This window comes from Symsagittifera roscoffensis, chromosome 8 (assembly GCF_963678635.1).
Source record: "Symsagittifera roscoffensis chromosome 8, txSymRosc1.1, whole genome shotgun sequence".
NCBI lineage: Eukaryota > Metazoa > Xenacoelomorpha > Acoela > Convolutidae > Symsagittifera > Symsagittifera roscoffensis.
Window position 1 is genome coordinate 52,418,649 of NC_087069.1, and position 22,187 is coordinate 52,440,835.

A 22,187-nucleotide genomic window follows, 5' to 3' on the forward strand; every position below is an offset into this window, starting at 1 on the left:
ACAAATTGCATTGGAGGTTTTTTGTATACAGCTTGCCTTGAGAGTTCAAACTTTTAAAAGATGACATCAAGATGATGATTGCTTTGATCTTATCAGCTTTCTTTTTGAGGTTCCATTCATGTCCTAGATCCAATCATACCCTAATTAGTAGAGAAGTTATTTGATCTTTCAGACTGAAGTAAACAGCAAAAACAAAACAACTCTTCCAAGATGTCGAAAAAAGCTCCGGAAAATTGTCGTAGATATCATTTCTACCAGCAAATTGTAATTTGAAGCAAACATGAAATAAATGATAATATTAATTCTTTGATTGAGAAAACTTTTTGTGAGATATTTTCAGTTGGTTTCTCAGTCGCATGAAGTACAATGTACATATTTCGACTCGCTTGAGTTTTTTTTTGTTAATGAGCAATTTTTTGAGGAAAAACTAAAAACCTCTCGGTTCAAACTGAAAACTATACATCATGTGATTAAATATAAATCTTAAGCACAGCTATTCAAAAATGTTGATCCACAGTCATGTATACTTGCTTTCTCTCTTTTTGTCATCAAAGATATTAATTTTAACAATGATAATTCAAAACTAGTTTTATTTGTTGATGATTTGCAGCACTAACTACAGCACTAGAGAAAAAAAACAGAAAACCCTTCAAAAGTCTTAACTGGTTATGTCATTTGGCAGATTACATTGATTACAAATACATTGATTACAAATTACGAATAATGCACATCTTACGGTTGATCAACAAAGGAGAAGTTTTGAAGCAAAATAGTTGGTAAAAACCACCAACAACTTGTTTAATCAATTGTACAAAACTCAAAATTTGATGCTGTTATACATAAAAACAAATTTCATTTTTTAAATTATTTCAGTTAACAACCTAACCAATTTAGCCGAAAATGAATCAAGAACCAAATAGGCTGAATTCTAAACTTCGTTTTTTGATCGTTTCTCATTAATGTTTTAGAATGAAAAACTAATAAGCTATGTACTTTAATTTTAGTGGAGAACTTAATCACTTAGAACAACCCAATGGGTTCTAGAAATTGTAAAACATGAATATGGTTTGCGTATATCATAATGAGAGGCCATGGTTGAAAACGAAAAACTTATAAGCAGAAAACTGTTAAGACATTTGAACTTTATTATGCGAAAGTTTAGATTTCTGTTTGTCAGGTTTGTTCATAAACAAACCTATTTTGCTTATAACCAGTTAGTAAATAAATAAACTTCGTTGTCTTTTTTCCTGGCAAACTTGAAAAAAAAACACTATAAAGGGAAAATGAACAGTCTGAGCCTAATCTAATGCACAGGTTATTCAAAAAGCAAAAATCTATTTTCAACGTTTTTCGACCCAAAGAGGTGGTTCCACATTTAATTTCAGGCAATCAAGTACAAGCACCCAATTATGGTATATTCAACTATCAAGATAACTTGCTGATAGCAACAATATCAGGAAAAGTACAAATTAGGTAGAAAATTTCAAAAGTTAATCGAGAAAAGTATCGAAAGAAGCTTTATAATTGCTTGCAAACAATCCGCAGCTGATTGAAAAACTTTGATTGACATCAAATCCTTACCTGATTTTGGGCTGCATGTAGGGGATGAAGTCATAGCAAAGCTGTTCGCAATTTATATGGTTTTTTTGGCAGGATCCTCGAAGCACAGCTCCTTTCGTTCTGTCTTTTGCAATGAATCGTTTGGACAACTCTTGACAGGGCAATTATTGCCTAAAATACTTTTAATGATAGTTCGAAGAATCGAATTTTAAAAATTAAAATTAGAAATCTAAATTTTTACAAAGTTCAGGGCAAAAAAGTTGAAAAACAAAAATTTTTTGTTCTTATTATGATTTTTACAAAAAAAATATGACTTTCGATCAAACATAATCTAGAAACAATTTCAAAAAATTGAGCAGAGTGACTTCGAATAAGTAAACAAATCAAAACTTAATTTTTTTGTCATATACCAGAGATGATTTTGTGGTTACCAAATCTGTTGCTCATCTATACCGTGTGTTTTAATCGAGGCACATAGGAAAGAAATACCTATTTTAGAATCGGTCAGGGATGTACAGTTCTTGCAAAACGCAATGTCAGCATAATATCGAGAAACGAAATTCAACAAACTTGATTCAGCTGCCGATTATGTAGAGAAAAATGAATTCAGGAGCGTCTAGTATTTTCTCGAGAAGATATGACGGATTTGCAAAAAAATTCTTGAATTGTTATGACTTTTTACTAGGTCGTCCAAAACATTTTTTTGGAGCTATTAAAACACGATAGAAAACCTTAATTTAAAAACGTATGATTTTTTTAAATTTGTTTCCAAAAGACAAACCAAAAAAGCCTTGTTTGGAATATTTTTGGATTATTTTGACAAAAGTGCGTTTATTGGCGTTTTTCTCCGGCAAGATATCTGACTTCAGAGATTAATTGAGCTGTTACAATTTCGTTTAAATTATACTTTTTGATTTCCACTAATTAGTCTTCTACTACAGGAATCATTGGAAATATTAAGTCGTAATTCTAATTTTGTTTCAATTGTGCAGACCATTTGAAACTTACTTGTTGTTCCGACTCGATACAAAAGTAACGGAGTATTTGTGCTCGGGGTGGGTTTTTTTTCAGACAAATTTCGACTTTTCAACTAGCCATTTTTGACGGAATTTTTTGTATCATTCGAAAGATACTGTTGTCTTGAGCTTACATTTGAAAAGATTTTTCACCTAAGATCATTTTTCGTAAAGTTATGGGGGTTTAAAGATTGCCATTTCGGCCAACTTGGGACAATTAACGCGCGATATATTTCACGCTATTAACGCGTAAGCGGAGATTTAATCCGTCTTAAAAATCGTTCCAAATTGGTTGCAAGAAGCTTATTTGCCATACTTGATTTGTTAGAAGGAGCGAAATCTATCCTTCTGTACCTTTTATAGCGTGTGGGGGGGGGGGGCAAATTTCATTTAAAAAATTCAAATTAAAAAAAAATATTCTATTTTTATTACATTTAATTTTTTTTTCATGCCATTACTGCTCCATAAAGCTTAAAAAGGAGTCGGAACCTTCAGGGTTTCGCCCTGATACGAGCAGTCTTGTCTCTTTTTGAAATTAATCAGCCGTAATTCTAATTTTGTTTCAATTGTGCAGAACATAGGAAACTTACTTGTCTCTTTTTGAAAACTTGAAGATGGATTTGATTTAAGAATAGAAAATCAAATATCAGCTAATTTTTAATTCGTGTCAAAGAATTTTTAATTCGTGACAAAAGTGCGTTTATTGGCGTTTTTCTCCGGCAAGATATCTGACTTCAGAGATTAATTGAGCTGTTACAATTTCGTTTAAATTATACTTTTTGATTTCCACTAATTAGTCTTCTACTACAGGAATCATTGGAAATATTAAGTCGTAATTCTAATTTTGTTTCAATTGTGCAGACCATTTGAAACTTACTTGTTGTTCCGACTCGATACAAAAGTAACGGAGTATTTGTGCTCGGGGTGGGTTTTTTTTCAGACAAATTTCGACTTTTCAACTAGCCATTTTTGACGGAATTTTTTGTATCATTCGAAAGATACTGTTGTCTTGAGCTTACATTTGAAAAGATTTTTCACCTAAGATCATTTTTCGTAAAGTTATGGGGGTTTAAAGATTGCCATTTCGGCCAACTTGGGACAATTAACGCGCGATATATTTCACGCTATTAACGCGTAAGCGGAGATTTAATCCGTCTTAAAAATCGTTCCAAATTGGTTGCAAGAAGCTTATTTGCCATACTTGATTTGTTAGAAGGAGCGAAATCTATCCTTCTGTACCTTTTATAGCGTGTGGGGGGGGGGGGGGGGGGCAAATTTCATTTAAAAAATTCAAATTAAAAAAAAATATTCTATTTTTATTACATTTAATTTTTTTTTCATGCCATTACTGCTCCATAAAGCTTAAAAAGGAGTCGGAACCTTCAGGGTTTCGCCCTGATACGAGCAGTCTTGTCTCTTTTTGAAATTAATCAGCCGTAATTCTAATTTTGTTTCAATTGTGCAGAACATAGGAAACTTACTTGTCTCTTTTTGAAAACTTGAAGATGGATTTGATTTAAGAATAGAAAATCAAATATCAGCTAATTTTTAATTCGTGTCAAAGAATTTTTAATTCGTGACAAAAGTGCGTTTATTGGCGTTTTTCTCCGGCAAGATATCTGACTTCAGAGATTAATTGAGCTGTTACAATTTCGTTTAAATTATACTTTTTGATTTCCACTAATTAGTCTTCTACTACAGGAATCATTGGAAATATTAAGTCGTAATTCTAATTTTGTTTCAATTGTGCAGACCATTTGAAACTTACTTGTTGTTCCGACTCGATACAAAAGTAACGGAGTATTTGTGCTCGGGGTGGGTTTTTTTTCAGACAAATTTCGACTTTTCAACTAGCCATTTTTGACGGAATTTTTTGTATCATTCGAAAGATACTGTTGTCTTGAGCTTACATTTGAAAAGATTTTTCACCTAAGATCATTTTTCGTAAAGTTATGGGGGTTTAAAGATTGCCATTTCGGCCAACTTGGGACAATTAACGCGCGATATATATTTCACGCTATTAACGCGTAAGCGGAGATTTAATCCGTCTTAAAAATTGTTCCAAATTGGTTGCAAGAAGCTTATTTGCCATACTTGATTTGTTAGAAGGAGCGAAATCTATCCTTCTGTACCTTTTATAGCGTGTGGGGGGGCAAATTTCATTTAAAAAATTCAAATTAAAAAAAAATATTCTATTTTTATTACATTTAATTTTTTTTTCATGCCATTACTGCTCCATAAAGCTTAAAAAGGAGTCGGAACCTTCAGGGTTTCGCCCTGATACGAGCAGTCTTGTCTCTTTTTGAAATTAATCAGCCGTAATTCTAATTTTGTTTCAATTGTGCAGAACATAGGAAACTTACTTGTCTCTTTTTGAAAACTTGAAGATGGATTTGATTTAAGAATAGAAAATCAAATATCAGCTAATTTTTAATTCGTGTCAAAGAACAGATTAGATTGCTCGACTGAAAACCGTTTTCGAAATATATACATTGAAGCTATAAAGGCAGGTTTACATTCAAAGTATGTTTTATTGATGAAGCAAATAAAATATAAACGCAATCACTTTTCGATTTCCCCACACCAAATCGGATTTAAATGGTTTGCATAATCATACAAATATGGTAACCATTGGTCGTATTTAGCTGAAGTTTTGCTCAATTATTATCAAAAAATTGTTTAATAAATAAATAACTCAAGGCTAGAGCAAGCACAGAAGAATCTTCGTAACGTTGATCAGTTGTCATGTCAAATCAAAGCATAAGATCAAGACATGATTTTGCATGCAAACACAAACGAGTTTATTAATTGAATTGTATATTCAAATATACTTGTTTAATTTTAATTATGGCCCACCTTGGATCTCATTATTTTCGATATTTTGTCCTCTTTTCTGATTTTGCTGAATTCAAACGGAGCTTTAAATTAGTCTAATCGTTTGCAGTGTAATTGATTTAATTATTTTATATCAACCTCTGCTCTTAAATCTGCTTTAATTACAGAAAATGCCGATCCTTGTTTTGAACAATCAAAAATCAAATTGTGCGATGATTTGTTATTGATTATTACCCTTGGCCAAAACTTCTAATTCTACAAAATCCACAAATGACGAGCTTCCATATACTCTTTAAAAATAAATATGTACAGAAAAATATAGGCATTTTTACGAAAAAACGTTCTACAAGCAAAAAAAAGTTAGGCTATTTTCCTTCCAAGCTACCCCTCGCGTACCTTGCCTATTCATCATTTTTGGTGTGTACCAAGGGACCATACAAACTCAAGCATTGAAACAAAAAATGGTTGTCATTGCCTAATTATCGTCATGATTTTTGTAACAATTAGACAAAGTGAACAAAAAAATATGCTTAAAAATCACGCGAGCGGAAGAGCCAGAAACTTTACGAGTAGCTTTCATCTAACATCCATGTTTTTTTCGATTTTCGAGTTTGTCTGAATATTGTTTCTTTTTGTCCAAAAATTAGAATAAAAACCTACTGGTTCAGTAGATGCAGTCCCACATATAGTCTGCCGCTTGGAATTGTATGACAAGCAATCTTTGTTTAAAACTGTATGAAACCTTTTTTCGCGTGGCGTGTAGAGGTTAACCCGTGTAGTTTTAAAGGAGGGTTTCATTTTTTGGGTTTCCAAAGGCTCAACTTTACTTAGATTAATGTCTCGAATGAGGGTTTCAAAAAGTCAAAAAAAACTCACGAAGAGTGGATATCATTTCATTGGTTTCCTTTAATCTGGAATTTTCTGACTATTCTTCGAACATGTTTTAAATTTTTTAAAGAAGAGATTTTTAAAGAAGAGATGTACTCAATCGCATTACGGACTTATTTACTATCGCCGTATGCAGACTGGTGTTCCATCTGACCAGCATCTCCCCCAATAACTCCAGCATTCGTTCCCATCACACCAGTTGCATTCACACTCACAATCCGATCGCTAAACTACTATTTCAGCTATTACATTATAATTTTTTAGTATAGCCCATCCTAACCTGCCTGGACTTTCGCACTTTCAAAAATAAATTCAGCAGCTGCTCGAAAAAACCAATTCAAGTAGCAAAAAAGTATCTGCCCAGGTGCAAGCAAGAGCCGTTGGTTGATTGGAATTTGTCGTATTTACTTACGCATATTTTGAGTATTACGTTGAAGTACGAAACCTCAAACAAAGGAACCCGGAGTTCTTTCAGCAACACAATATTTTTTGCATGTTGAATTATCAACTCAATTTGTGTTTCTACAATTTCTTGGCTGTTTTCATCTAATTGTAGAGATTGAACCTATAGTTAAGCTTTAAAATCAAGAGATGTAATCGATGACTTTCAGATACCAACAAAAATTGAAAAAAGAAATCTGTTTGATTGAGATTTTCATTTTTAGAAGAAAATATGGGATTAATCCGTACCACGATGAGCAAATCCTTAACCAAGGCAACAATCAAGGATGTCAGGAGCTATAATTATTTGTTTAAATGTTTAATCGTTTCATTGGCTTGGTAATTGAAATATAATAGTGTTGAAGAAAAGATGAACGAACGATGAAATTTTGAGAGACTAATGAAAAAAACAAATCGTTGGTGATATGGAAAACTCAAAGGAGGCAAGAAGATGGAGGAATGCCGACCAGGTCAAAACATACAAAATTTTCAGTGAGCGGATACGATGAGCAAACACAAGGAGATGCGCGAAAAATGCGGAAAAAATAAAAGAAACGATCACAACAAAATTTTGACGAGTTGGAAGAGAAGGAAAGCATTACAGGAAGACAGTGATATATACGTTTTAGAGAGAGAGAGAGAGAGAGAGAGAGAGAGATAGACAGAGAGAGAGAGAGAAAGAGAGAGAGAGAGAGAGAGAGACAGAGAGAGAGAGATGGAGAGAGAGAGAGATGGAGAGAGAGAGAGAGAGATGGAGAGAGAGAGAGAGAGAGAAAGAACTATTAATGCAGCCCATTTGTAAAGAGGGCTAGAGAGACCTCTTGATGTTCTAGATGAATACATTGAGCCGAATCCCTGCTCATTACAAACGGAAAAAAAACGATGAAAAATATTCTGAAATGAGATGAAACGAGATTTTGAAGAGAATGAAATGGTACAAAAAAGATTGAGAAAACAACTTTAAAAAACGAAAGCGTATTTTTTCTGGCTTTAATGCGAGACAGAAAAGAACTGGGAATCATTTGTATCCATTTTTGTTAGAAAAAAGACCAAGAGTATTTACATTAAACGCTTGTTTACAATCAGAACTAACTGGGGACCATACAAATGCACTGTAGCTTCATTCAATTAGATGGGCGAAAGACATTAGGCGAATAGATCAAAAGGAAAAAGAAGTTATCTCACCATCTCTCAAAAATTTTCATCACACCAGTCTCAACCCCCTCCTTAATCGCAATCGCTAAACGCCTAGTACATCATTTTTTTTTGTACAGCTTATTTCATTACTCTGCAGTTTCGGATTTGATTTTTATTTCCACCAGCTGCTCAAAGTCAGAATAAAAGAACTATCTGCCTCGGAGTCAAACCAGGGTCGCCAATTTTTTGGAAGAGGTCGCATTTTTTTTCCTGTCCTGCATAATTCAACCATTACGTTGTTGAAATGCAAAAAAAAAAATCGAGCAAAGTAGCCCGGAGTTTTTTCGACAACTCAGATTTTGTTTGGCTGAGTTGTTAAATCAATTTGTGTGTTAGAACAATTTTTGACTGTGAATCAACTTTAAATTTTGAGGATAGAGTATTGCAAAGATGTAACGGATACCATTGAGATATAAACAATATCTGAAAAGAAACAAACAGTTTGATTGGGGTTTTCGTTTCTTCAGATAATTTTTTCGAAATTATTTTCCCAGCCAGTATGAGCAATTACTTAAACATGCTGCTATCATGGAAATCAGGAGCTAAGGATCACAATCTGAATAGTTCAATGAAAAATGACTGACAATTCAGCCTATTCGCAAAGAACGCTACACAGATCTCATGATGTTCTTGGTAAAAACATAAGCTGAATCCCTGTTCAACATTACCAGTAACCTAGAAACAAAGATTCCGAAACATTCCTGATTCAGATACCTCGAGAAGCTGAACATCATGAAATTGTACATGAGATAATGAAAAAACCGAATTGAAAGTCAACCACAGCAAATTTTGTCTGATTTTATTGCGAGAAAAAGAAAAACCGGGAATCAATTATATCAATTTTTGTTAGAATAAAGATCGAGTCTATTCAGAATAAATGAGAGTCAAACTTAAATCGTTTTATTTGCCAAACTGATCAAACTGGAAACCAACGTACTGTAGTTTTATTCACATAGAGATATTAAATATTTAAAATATTAGCAAAAAAAATATTAGGAAAAAAAGCCAAGTTAGCAGGAAATGGAAAAACTCGGTGCAAATTTCTTAGGAAAATTATCAAAAGAACTAGCGCTAAACTCATCAAACTGAAGTTAAAGTGGTTGATGATGACTTTCCAATGATGCTAGTGATATAAAAGTTGAAAAAAAAATAAGAATACACATTTTTTGAATAACATAACGGTTACATCTGTAATAAGTTACGACAGAAACTTGAAAAAGAAGCAACGTTTTAACATGTAATAAAGAAACGAAATTAGCTAAGAAACGAATAAATTGACCAAAATGACTAATCAAAATTCAAAGTTCAAAAGATTTCATAAAAAAGGCGACGAATTTTGCAGCTTGTAATGGAACATGTAGAGTGTGTAAACTCAGAAAAAACCTAACGTCTGAAGTGAGTAGTTCAATGAATCAGTCGTCAATGATTTCGTTGATTGGAGTGATTCTAAACCAGATAAAAATGGATCTCAGATCATTTGATTGACAATTGTTCTTAGTTTTTACTAATATCAATTACCGAACCAGAAAATCTTTGATCATCGTAGCGCAAATTATAACAGAAAATTTAAAAAGAGAAAATCAACGTAAGAAAAACATCAAAAAAGGGGGCTGACATTCGAAACAGAAAAAATAGAGAACAACTCTTAAATGGAAACAGTAATAAAATATAACAATTGGCCAGTTATTATACATTTAGGACAAAACATGTGATAGATCCTTGTTTCGAGAGTAGCTACGGATGAAGCGAGATAGGCAAAATTGAGAATTGTTTTTATGGGTCATCAAAAGATCAAAAGTAGCAAAACCCTCTTCACAGTAACTTCATACCTACCGCATCAAGCAGCATGCATTTTGTATTCTTTATACTGTAATCACCAGGATGGGAGCCAAGAACGATAGACTTCCAGAAGGCATTCGTGCAATTGTGAAAATCAAACGAGATAATTTTCAACATCACATTAAAATTTAAGTTCCAATTAAACCTTTTTGGAACTTACGTGTGTCTTTGTGTGGCCTGAGTAGTGCCAGACATGATTGATATAATACGTCAACCAACGGGATGCTCTTAAGAAAGCTGCAAGTGTGTATGACACAGTACTATTACAGTTAAATTACGCAACTCCGTTACAGTTAAATTACGCAATACCATAACAGTTAAATTGCTATGGCATAGTCAACACAAAATGATAAACTCTCAAAAAATTGCGTTAGTTCAAAAAAAATGAACATGCCAATTTGAACTCGCTTTGTTTTCAAATTTTTTTTTTTAATACGTGGCCAAGTAGGAACAATCAAACGAAATGAGAGAACAAAAGAAGATTAAAGGGAGCGTCCTTCTTGAGAAATCCGCTCACATTTCCCAAAAAGCACAGTTTGGCCTCTTTACGCTGAGAACCCATGTTTATTATATGAAGCATACAATCTCACACTTCAGTTTTATTGGCAAAAAAACTATGTTATGCCATGGTATGCTTTTAGATTATTCTATAGCTTTCTTATGATGTACGCTTATGTCTTCAAAAAACAAATTGTTTTACTGAAAATTAAAAAATTTAGCAAACCGTCAGAAAAAAGCGACGAACTGTGTCAAAAACTTGTGAAAATGATTGATTGTGTTTGTGGAAACAATTTTGAGAAGGACATCGAATGTAATCTTTTTTCCATTCATACTGCTAGTAAAAAGTATAACGATGCTTGCTGTACTGCCTCTAGCGCACAAAAAAAATTTGACTAAAAGTGATCTCATAGGAATTAATTTTAAGCGAAACTGTGATTATGAGTGCAAAAACCATTTAAAACAATTTTCACTAGGAGGTCAATTTTTGGACTGAAATTACGCACAATTTGATGTATGTAGGTATCTGGAAACCAGAGAGAAGTCTGAAAACATATTAAATTTTCTTCGGAACAATCAAAGAAAATGAGAGAACAACATAAAAAACAAAGGGAGCGTCCTTGCTGAGTAATCCGCTTACATTTCCCAAAAAGCACAGTTTAGCCCCGCAACGTTGAGAACCCAAGTTTATTATATGAAGCATACAATCTCACATTTCGGTTTTATTGGCGAAAAAGAAACTGTGTTATGCCATGGTATGCTTTTAGATTATTCTATAGCTTTCTCATGATGTTCTTGGTACGCTTATGTCTGAAAAAAAAACTTAATGGTGAAAGAAAAGGTGGTTTTCTAATCCTTATAAAATTTAAATAAATTAAATGATGAAAAGTACTCAAGTTTTTTATTACTGATTGAAACACACATGCGAAAACTTTTCAATCAATTTCATAGCACATTCTTTTGAATGCGAACAAATAAATAACTCCACTATTAGGGCAACAAAAACATTACTAAACACTTTCAAACATGGCAAAAAATTGCAAGGACGAAACTGAATCCAGATTGTCGTAACTTTTCTCCATTGTCATCGACTTCGCGCTCTAATTCTTTTATTTTTTCGTTTGCAGGGTTATGTATTTTTTCTTGCAGCTGAATATCTCCTACATCCAAGTTTCCATTCAGTTGACAGTTTTCTCCACCCGCATTTTTCATCTAAAATCAGAACAACATTTTCTTCTGTTTACAATTCAAAAAAATCTACTTTTTCGGGCAACATGCACTTTCGTCTTTGAACAAATCTGAGTTTTTGTTGTTATTCTAAACAGTGGATGAATTGAGTATGCACTTACAAGCTCTATTTTTGAAGAAATATTCTAGAAAAAAAAATGATCTACACAAACGTCTTCAATCAATAAAATTGTTGAATTAATCTTTTCAAAATGTATATTCTTACTTCTATTATAATATCTTTCTGAATGGTAGTTGAGAAAAAAATACATTTTAAATTTTAGTTAAATTTTAATGATTCATAACGCCATAACAAAGCCAATAAATCAATAACTCAAGTGGAGCTATCTCTCAGATAAACTGCATTAGAAGACTTGCAATCAGAGTTGACTAAAAGAAGAGTAGAAAAAAACTAAAATGACGAAAACTGAACTTGCTAGTACTTTCAATTTCGTGATTGAAAATCGTTGCTTTATGTTTTTCACAGATGTTTTACACTTTCTAGCATTCTAAACATATCTGACCAAATTACAAAAACTCATGGTGAATTACCAGAAAACTAAGGAAAGAATATTTTGTTTTTCAATGTTACAGTTCTCACTTTTTCACATAAAACTTCGGCATGCAAGAATGCTGTTCATACAATTCAATATGTGTTCATACTCCCATTGTGAAATATTGCGACTGGTACAGTTCATATATATATATATTAGACATGCACGAGTAGCATTTTTTCTCAAACATGTTAAAAGAATTCGTTGGTTAGAATTTTTTGGGTATGGAATTTAAACTCAGTAGTTCTCTTTTTTGTTGGGTAAATCTCATGTTTTTTCTGCAATACAAAATCAATCTCATCTTTTGCAGTCTATGTGCTTCAGTTGTGCCCTCTCTGGGTTTGAGATAGACCCACTCGTCCCCATTAGTCTCGAGGTACTAATCTTCTAACAACACATACAGCTCATTGCCCAGAGTCGCGAGACATAAAGACTCCATTTGCACAGTTCACGCACTTTCAATTAATATCTACCAATAGTTTACCAAAAAAAATGGCGAAGAGTTTAAAAGTTTTTTCAATATCCTTTGCGCTTTCAAATCATCTAAGCTCGTTGTTCCTAAAAAAGGAAACGATTCATACTGAAATTTTGACTGATTACTAATTAATATTACCTGACAAAAATTCTTCTCAGAGAAATTTAGATTTCATCATTTATTCAATCAGGAATGGTTTTTCTGTCAGTCTTAGTTTTTATGTTGTCTATAGAGGGCAACCAGACAAAATGTGTGATCAAACAGCCCGCTCTTTTTCCTTGGATAAAAATTTGTTTCCTTTTTGCTCTTTCTCAGGGAAAACAGTAAGATATATGAGTACCTTCTATGTTTTCAATGGCAAACTCCAAAATTTCAATTTAAATAAAATTGAATCTAAAGAAATCAAAGAAAATATAACCATTTTTGGTCGTGCTCGAAAAACCCAAACCAAGCCCGAGAACCAGACCATCCACTGTGATCTCTTGTTCTTTTTCTCCCTACTCCGAAAAAAATAATAAAAGTAGCATCTCTGCAATTTTTCTCATGAAGTTAGGTAAATTTTTTAAATTTCAATCAATGAGACTTAGCTGGTTTTTGAGTAGATAGTCAAGTTCTTTGATTCTGATGTAGAGTTGAAAAGATAGCTCGAAATTTATGAATTTTCAAAGCAATTCTCTGGAAATCTTATTTCAAACTTGATCATGCAGGATTTTGAATTCAAAAATCTTCAAGAAAACGAACAAATAACGAACTTTGCTAGGGAGTTTTTTACAAAAAAATTGGGTATCGAGTATGGAATAAAAAGAGTCTCTGTTTTGGACAACATAAACGTCCAAAAATTGTGAAAAAAGTAGGAATCTACATCTATTACATCAATAAGGAAATCACACGGAACCGTTTTTTTCCTGTAGAGTAACTCGAGTAAAATTCAGTGTTTTTAATAGAAATTTTTCAAATAATGATTTTGTTTAATCCAAAATTATGTCTACAAACTACTTAGTTAAAGAGTTCTGATTGGTTAAAAATTTTTCTGGAAAATTCTAGAATTTTCTCCATACATAGAAAATTGTGTAGGCAATGAGATCAATACCATAAAAATGCGTTGGGGGTGACATCATTTCTATTTAAAGAATGATGTCATTACCATAAAAGGAAAATTGTGTAGGCGATGACGTCATTGCTGGTATAAATCCACACATTTTTTGGATTAAATCGTTAATTTTGTTTGCCAATCACAAACAGTCAATTGAGTTTTACTTCAAAACTTATGATTCGTTACATCACGAAACGAAAAAGTAAGTTCTTTAATCAATTGGTAATTTCGGTTTTTAGTTTTGGAACATTTCATAAGTCACAGTTTTATTTTTTCTGTATTTTTTAGATAATTCCTGCCTTGTACCGAAACGAGAAAGAAGTGTAGAGACTGCGCAAAAACGCAGCTCGACACCGGAAAATTAATCTAAAGGAGTTATTGCTTGTCCTGAGTGCAAGTTTTTCACTCACAATCAGCAAGAGCTGAACTTTTATATGGCTTAGAAGCATGCACTTTCAAATTCGAAGCAGTCAACGGTTTGTTCTTCTTGTGATTAAGTAGGCAATGAGATCAATACCATAAAAATGCGTTGGGGGTGACATCATTTCTATTTAAAGAATGATGTCATTACCATAAAAGGAAAATTGTGTAGGCGATGACGTCATTGCTGGTATAAATCCACACATTTTTTGGATTAAATCGTTAATTTTGTTTGCCAATCACAAACAGTCAATTGAGTTTTACTTCAAAACTTATGATTCGTTACATCACGAAACGAAAAAGTAAGTTCTTTAATCAATTGGTAATTTCGGTTTTTAGTTTTGGAACATTTCATAAGTCACAGTTTTATTTTTTCTGTATTTTTTAGATAATTCCTGCCTTGTACCGAAACGAGAAAGAAGTGTAGAGACTGCGCAAAAACGCAGCTCGACACCGGAAAATTAATCTAAAGGAGTTATTGCTTGTCCTGAGTGCAAGTTTTTCACTCACAATCAGCAAGAGCTGAACTTTTATATGGCTTAGAAGCATGCACTTTCAAATTCGAAGCAGTCAACGGTTTGTTCTTCTTGTGATTAAGAGTTCCGAAGTTACTAGTCTGTCAAACAACATCGGAGAAAGGAACACAGAGCTAAGCAACGGAAACTTAGTGAAACGGTGGCTGAACTGAACGAGATTGTGTAGGAAGAAGGGCAAGATGGTGAAAAACTGAAGCAGGAACTTAGTAATTGACAACTTCTCAAATGTGCAAGTTAGATACTAAAATAATCAACGAGAAACTTGAAGAAGTCTTCAACAAGATCAATTCTGCCGCTAAAATCAACCTTGCTTTGGGGCTTTTTCTTCGGAGTATTGAGACTGGTAAATATCAATATTTCTATGCCCATGAAAACAATACTTCATTTGAAAAATCCATTTGCTCTGTACTAAAGCATTCTTGATAACAAACCAAAGAAAAATGGAAAAATTCGACATGTGGAGCAATGTACCCAAGAACACCAAAATTTACAGTGGCGACTCACGTTGGTTACTAAAGTCACAATTTTTGCTGCTTTGCTCTAAAACATTCCAATGGGATGTCCGGACTCTGTCTTACACGAACTTTTATCCGACTTACGGAAGTGAACTGTCTTTCATCTAACAGAGACAAGGAACCACACACTGATCATTTGTGTCTTTTCCCCGCATTGGCCATGTACATGAACGGACACAATGATCTCGACTCTCACACTTCTAGATACTTTACAGAGTTCTTTACAAAGTCTGGTTATGATTCTAAAATTTCTCGTGGAGTTTCCCTAGAAGCTTACTTGTTGTCGAGGAAAGTGTGCAAAGAAACGTCTTCAAAACAATTTCGATATCAAAGAAGGTGAAAATGAAAGAGAGCTAGCTCGAAGAAGTATTGGAAGATTTGCTAAAACAGTCATTTTTTTGAAATTTAACAATCATATCATTCATTCAAGTGATAAAGATAGTTTCTTCAAGTGTTTTCGATGCCCTAGCTGTGAACCTGTGCACTTCAATTAATATCTTCTGAGGTGCAAGGACCGAGTGAGGCATATTCACCGAAAGAACGTGAATTAACTCCGCAAAACCTTGTTGGAAAAGCTAGAAGGGTTCAATCTTCCTGTTTCTTAAAAGAACAGGCTTTTCAATAACCTAGCAATTTTCGATTTTGAGTCGATTTGTGTTTCTACAGAGGAACGCAAAGAAACACAAACTACAAGCTGGATTGGAAAGCATGTTCCAATTTCAGTCTTTATATCATCGAATCTGATTGATGAATTCATATTTTGTACAAAAAGGATCCACAGAACTTGATCATCGATTTTGTAAGAAACCTCGAATTGTTGGCTGAAAACAATATGCTTGAGTTGAGAGTGAAATTTCGTGATATTGAAGTGCTGTATGTCAATGAGCGCTTGACAAAATCTTCGATCAGCTAAACGAACGAGGTAAATTTATTCAACTATTAAATTTGAGTACGAAGATGAATGCGTTGATGAAGCAGACGTGTCAACACTTTTTTTGAGAATTCAGAAAAACCAACTCATTGATTTGAAACAACATGTTCAGAAATATGTAAATATTTCAACTGTTTTTTTGGATTTAAAAATGGTAGATATGATTTGAAATTGATCAAATCCTACTTAATCCCATAGTTGATTCACGATAAAGAACAAGAAACATCAGTAATCAAAAAAGCGAACGATTTCGTTTCCTTCAAGTTTGGAGATGTACAATTTCTCGACATATTGAAGTTTCAGGTTGGGGCAACTACTTCTTTCTCAAAGCTTATAAAGCTAGAGAAAAGAAAAGATTCTTCCCCTTTGAGTGGTTTGATAACCCAGACAAATTTGATTTTCCCGAATTGACACCTTATGAAGCCTTTTCCAGTATTCTTAGAAACAACAATCCTCAAGAAAAAGACTTCATTGATTATTGGAAACTGAGAAAAAGCGGGCATGACTAACAATAAGCAGTGAAAAAGCTTCAATTCATGACTTTGCCTCCATCTGGTTTGGTGAATTACAATTACTTAAATGACACTTGGAAGAAAAATGGAAAGACTGTGTTCAAAGACTACTTTAAGTGGTACAACAACACGGATGAGGTTCCAACACATGGATTCAATTTTATCATAAAAAGGGGATAGATATGTTGAAATTGAATATACTCTTCCAAATCTAGCAAACATATGTCTACACAAATCTACAAATTACAAGTTTTACCCATTTTGCGAAAGCGATAAAAATTTGTGTAGAAAATTAGAGAAGACATGACTGGTGGACCTACAATAGTTTTCACTCGAAAAGCTGTAGTTGATGAGATATTCAATAGAAGTTCATCAAACGATATTAAATCGATCGTTGCAGTTGATACAAGCCAGCTTTACAACTTCTCAATGTGTCAAGATATGCCAACAGGACTGTACAGGAGATAGGAGGTTGACACTTAACTTATATGCAGAAAATCAAGGCTAGACATAATCGAACTCGCAACTTCAAGAATAAGGTCATGTTAACAGGAAACAAGACCAAATTGTAAAATTTAGAGTTTTTTTACATCTGGTAAACAAAAAAAAACGATTGTTTTAACGTTAATGGTAACTGTGTAAAATAGTATTCGCAGCAATGGGAAGCTAATATCTGTTCTGTTTCTGTTCCTGTCATGAAGCTCGTCCCTCCTGAATAGATCACGATTTTGAGCGAGGAAACAAGAAGAAAAAGATGGATGATATGCGACGAGATTACATTGAAGAGAAAGGATACGAAATTGGAAAATTGGAGTGAGATTGAAGGGAAATTTTCAAAACCGATGTTAAGATCAATTATCATATCAGTACCCATTTTCTTATAAAGACCTTTTCCTACAGACTCTTCTCTAAAAAAAAGTTGGATCTTTTTCTGGTTATGTTCAGTGCGACTTAGTTGTTCCAGATGAAATTAAATCAAAATTTGTGATTTTTCTTCAATTTTCAAAAATACTGGGATTGGAAGATATGATGTTGGAGATTACATGGAGATCTATGCAATCGATAACGATTTGTTGAAACATCCTCAGTGAGTGCAGATATCTAGCTTCAAGCTAGAAATTGGAACAGTTACATTTCCTCTTTTCAACTTTCATATGAAACTTGGATTGCAGTGCACCAAAATTTACCGTTTTTATCAAAATTCTTCTCGCAAATATTTTAATAATTTCTTTCAGTCAGTGGTTGATGCTAGAAGAGATGGAGACGAAAACACTCTGTCAGGAGTTGTAGCAGAAGCTATGAAGCTGTTATGCCATTCTTCCAGGCAGTTGATCCGGGCATACAACTACGAAGTATCTGATCGATGAAAAAACTCATAAAGCGATCAATGAACCATTGCTCAAAAGATTGAATACAGGTAAAAGAGACTTGTATGAGAAGGACTTGTTGAAATGAACCATTGAGCACCGAGAATCCAACCTTGTTGGCATTTCCATACTTCAGTTGCAAAGCTGAGAATGTTGGAAGTTCTGCAATGTAGATAAATTCGAAGAGTTGGAGATGGAAACAGAAAACTTACATGACTGTATGTAACCAGAAAAAAAGGAACTTTTGAGAATATGACTTCAGAAACTATTTTAAAGACAGATGCAAAATCTAATTTCATCCCTGGAACGTGTTGCAGTATCCATAGAATGCATGATAAGCGGGAGTTGGGATTTTTCAAAGAGAAATTTAGGTGCACAGAAAAGATATGTTATGCAGCAAAACTTATTGCTGCTATGGCAACAAGTCCGATAATTTCAAATTTAGCAGCAAAGGATTTAAAAAAAGGGTTCTAGAAGATTCTGCAGCAAAGCACAGGAGAGTACTCGATGAAGCAATCAATCTTCCATCTACTTGCAGAGAATTCAGAACTTTAAATCATATGGTGGCCACCTATGAGCAAACAAAAAAGAACTTAGTTATTTTTATCAGAAAAGACAAGTTCAAGATAATGGATTTCATAAAAAAAACAAATGAATTTACAAAAACTGATGCAATGTAAAAAATTTATAGCAAGTGATGCAATGTATTAATTGTTTGTACGATACATTATATTGTTGGTGTTTTATTACAAAGTTGCGGTAATTTTCAATTACGATGCATTGATTTATATAATTTCTTTGTAATTTAATTTTTATTCTCTCAAAAAAATGATTTTTTTTTTGAAGTTTCAGTAGATTTCAACAACATTATTGGTAGATGTTTCAAAACTTAAGATCAACTATAAAAAATAAGTAGGTTGAATTACATCAAACCTTATCGTGTTTTGAAGTTTTTTTGAAAAAATTTGATAAAAAATACAAGTTTTTGCACAAAAACTTTTGACTCTAACTTACCATTTACCAAAAATTAAATTTAAAGATTTCATTCCATAATCTACCGGCAATAAGGCAGTGATAGTTAACAATTAGACAACAAGCGCCAAAATTTTTGCAACAAAAACTATACATTTCAACGCAAAATTCAAAAAAAAATCGTTTTCTTACCATTCTCTTAAAATCACACAAAAATCATGAAAACTTTCCCTATCCTAATTCATTGTAGACTTTATACCCAATGTTAATACATAGCTTGGAGACCGGATGTTCTATTCCCTATCCTAAGACATGTGGTTCTCCGAGGACCCCCCCCCCCCCCCCACACACACACACAATTTAGCCCCAACATCGACTACTATGAATACATTAAAATTTCTCCATATCTGCTATCAACTGATTTGCACAGATCTATTTCGATAGTAGACAATTGAGATCAATAAAAATTTATGAAATGAGACATTTCATAACAATTTATAACATTTTTTTGAAATGAGACTCTCAAATCTACAGCAGAACAACGTGAACTGACCATATAAGAATTTTTATGCTAGAGTATGATGATCCGAGAAACTTTGAATTGTACCGCAATTTTTTCTATATATTTAGCGGCGTTATTTAATTTGAAGAGCTCGAAATGATGATAGATTCGCTCTATTTGGCCGCAGCGGACAAAAAATTATAGAGAGGCTACCTTTCCCAGAAAGCGTGCAGAAAAGGTTGAGAAGCGAAAAAAGGATAAACGAGACTTTTTAGAGCAGATTCGAAAAACAAATTCTTTCCCTGTACTTGTTGCCCCTAGCACAAAACAAACTTGACACTAGAAAACCGTGGCTGTTCATAAAGGAGCTCAGATGCACCGAACATAATAGCCTCTTCTATAAAACTTTGTGATGTAACAATCGTAAAGTCAACACTGAAAAATTATCAAAAGAAGACTAAACAAACAAACAATGAATACTCTGGAAATGAACTGATGGCAAAGCACGGACTGTTTTCGGACGAGGCAGTGCAATTGAAGTCAGTTAGTAGAAGACCTTAAGCTTTTAATCATACAGTTGCAACTCATGAACAAACCAAAAAAAAGTTTGACCTAAACCTACTCTATACTGGAAATTGAATGTGACGGAGTACATACAGAACCCGTAAACTTATCTGAGATTGTACAAAAAAGCGTACCATGCAGTAAATTGACACATTACATCTGTAATTGAATCATTTTCTGCAACTTTTAACACTTTTTAAACGCTGGATTTAGAAAACAGCTCAAAAAAACAAAAAAAAAGTTTTTTTTTAACAAAAAAAACAAACAGAAAAAAATTGCTTTGTCGGAAAAATCGAGCACTAAATTGCGTTTAAAACTTTTAATCTTACCATCCTAAACTCTGAAACCTATTTTAATATTTGAAAATTTTCTCTCCTACGTACTATGTAGGCGGGTGACCATATAGGTAGGCGGGTGAGCTGATCTTATTTCATCGGAACCAGCCGCTCTCCGCAAACTTTGCTCTGAAAAAAAAAACACTGGCTAACTGTCCAAAAATCAATCGAAGTTTTTTATGAGTGCGATAGAGAAATGCATACTAAAAATTCAAATCACGATAAATGATTTTACAGAAACTCAAACTGGAATAAACCAGCCTAACGGGATTGAGATTAATCCAACCCATAAGTTGAGTTTCCAAAGATCAATCAGGAGGGCTGGAACAGATAAACTTCAAAAAAAATTTGTAGTTCTTTAAAAACTTATTTTTCAATTAAACCTCCTCTCAGGCTGGCGTGCTCTTTTATCTGGCACTGGAGTTCTATGGATAATAATAGATTACATTGTCATTTTAAAGTCAGTATCTATAAAATTACAAAAATAATCGATTGAAATCCATCGAAATTGGATTGTAATCCTAATAACTTTATTTGAATATAATCAGTTTTTTAATCCATTGAAATTGGATTACTACCATAAAAATTTTTTGAATCATTTTAATCGAATATCATAGATTATAACCAATTATAAAGTACTTTTTGAGAAGAAGTTATGAATTTTGCCATTTTTTCAGAGCGCTTTCATTTGTTGTTTCTTGCAGTTGCTACGTATTAAATTTCATAGTTTTTACGTTTCACATTAGATTTATTTATTCAAGTTTTCTCTTCTTTTTCTATACTACACGTAAACTCCATTACCTATTTTAACAACTTTCCCCAGTTTGTAAAAAACTGTAAAGATCATATTCCGTAATAATTAATTAAAATGGATTTTAAAATGATTACAGTCCATTATATTGGATTTTCTTGGCTTGTGTTTTTACAAAATCAACCGATGTAATCGATTTGTGGTCTAAATTTGCAAAAATTTGGATTATAATAACAACAATTTAGTCAACAATTTTCCATTAAAATCGAATATGATCCATGGAACTCTGGTGCATGATGCCTTCTAGTCAAATAGCTCTGCGTCAGTGTTTTATCTCTTTGATATCTAGGCCAAATTTCTCACAAGATCTGCATTTCTGGAATATAGTGTTTATTCCCTCATATCACCTCAGTTTAGTTTGGTTGCCGCAGAATCAGTGACTGAAGACATTTTATAACTCATAAATTCATTCCAATGAGGGAGGTTTGTTGCTTTCCGCTTCAATAGTATCATAGTTTTCTCCTGTGTCTTCTGATTCACTGGAACGACATCGCAATCAGAACTTGAAACTTCACTTGTACTGATAACCTTTCAGGACTCACAATGATACTTGCTAAGAATACCCAGTCATGTCTCGTCAAAATTTCTACAACTCTAAGAATCATAACAACAAACAACAATGCCATTAGTCGTTTTCGAAAATTTCTCAGCATGTTTTCAGAATAGATGACTAAATGCTCTCCTTCTACATTGAAATTAGGTCAGTAGATGGACTTAGGTTCGTCATCGAACTAAGGTCAGTGAAGGCACGCACTGACGCTCATGTTGTCAGTAAACATCTTTAAATTCTTGAAGCAATGCTCAAACCGAACGTTAAAACATCCAGTTTCCAATATCTTATGTTTTCCATGAATTTTTTTTGCGGCCAACAATTCTGCGCCAAAAAATCTTTTCCGTACAGCTATGTGGCTGTTTTTCCTCCCTCCCCTCCACCACCTGCAAAACTTTTCACGTGAGAATTTGGCTTACTTTGTTCGATTTTTTTTAATAATTGGCAAACAGACTAACTAGGTAATGACAAATATGTTTTGTCTTCATAAGTAACCCTGAAAAACCACCCGTTACACCATAAAATCATGTTCCTGCGAGGTGGGGAGAA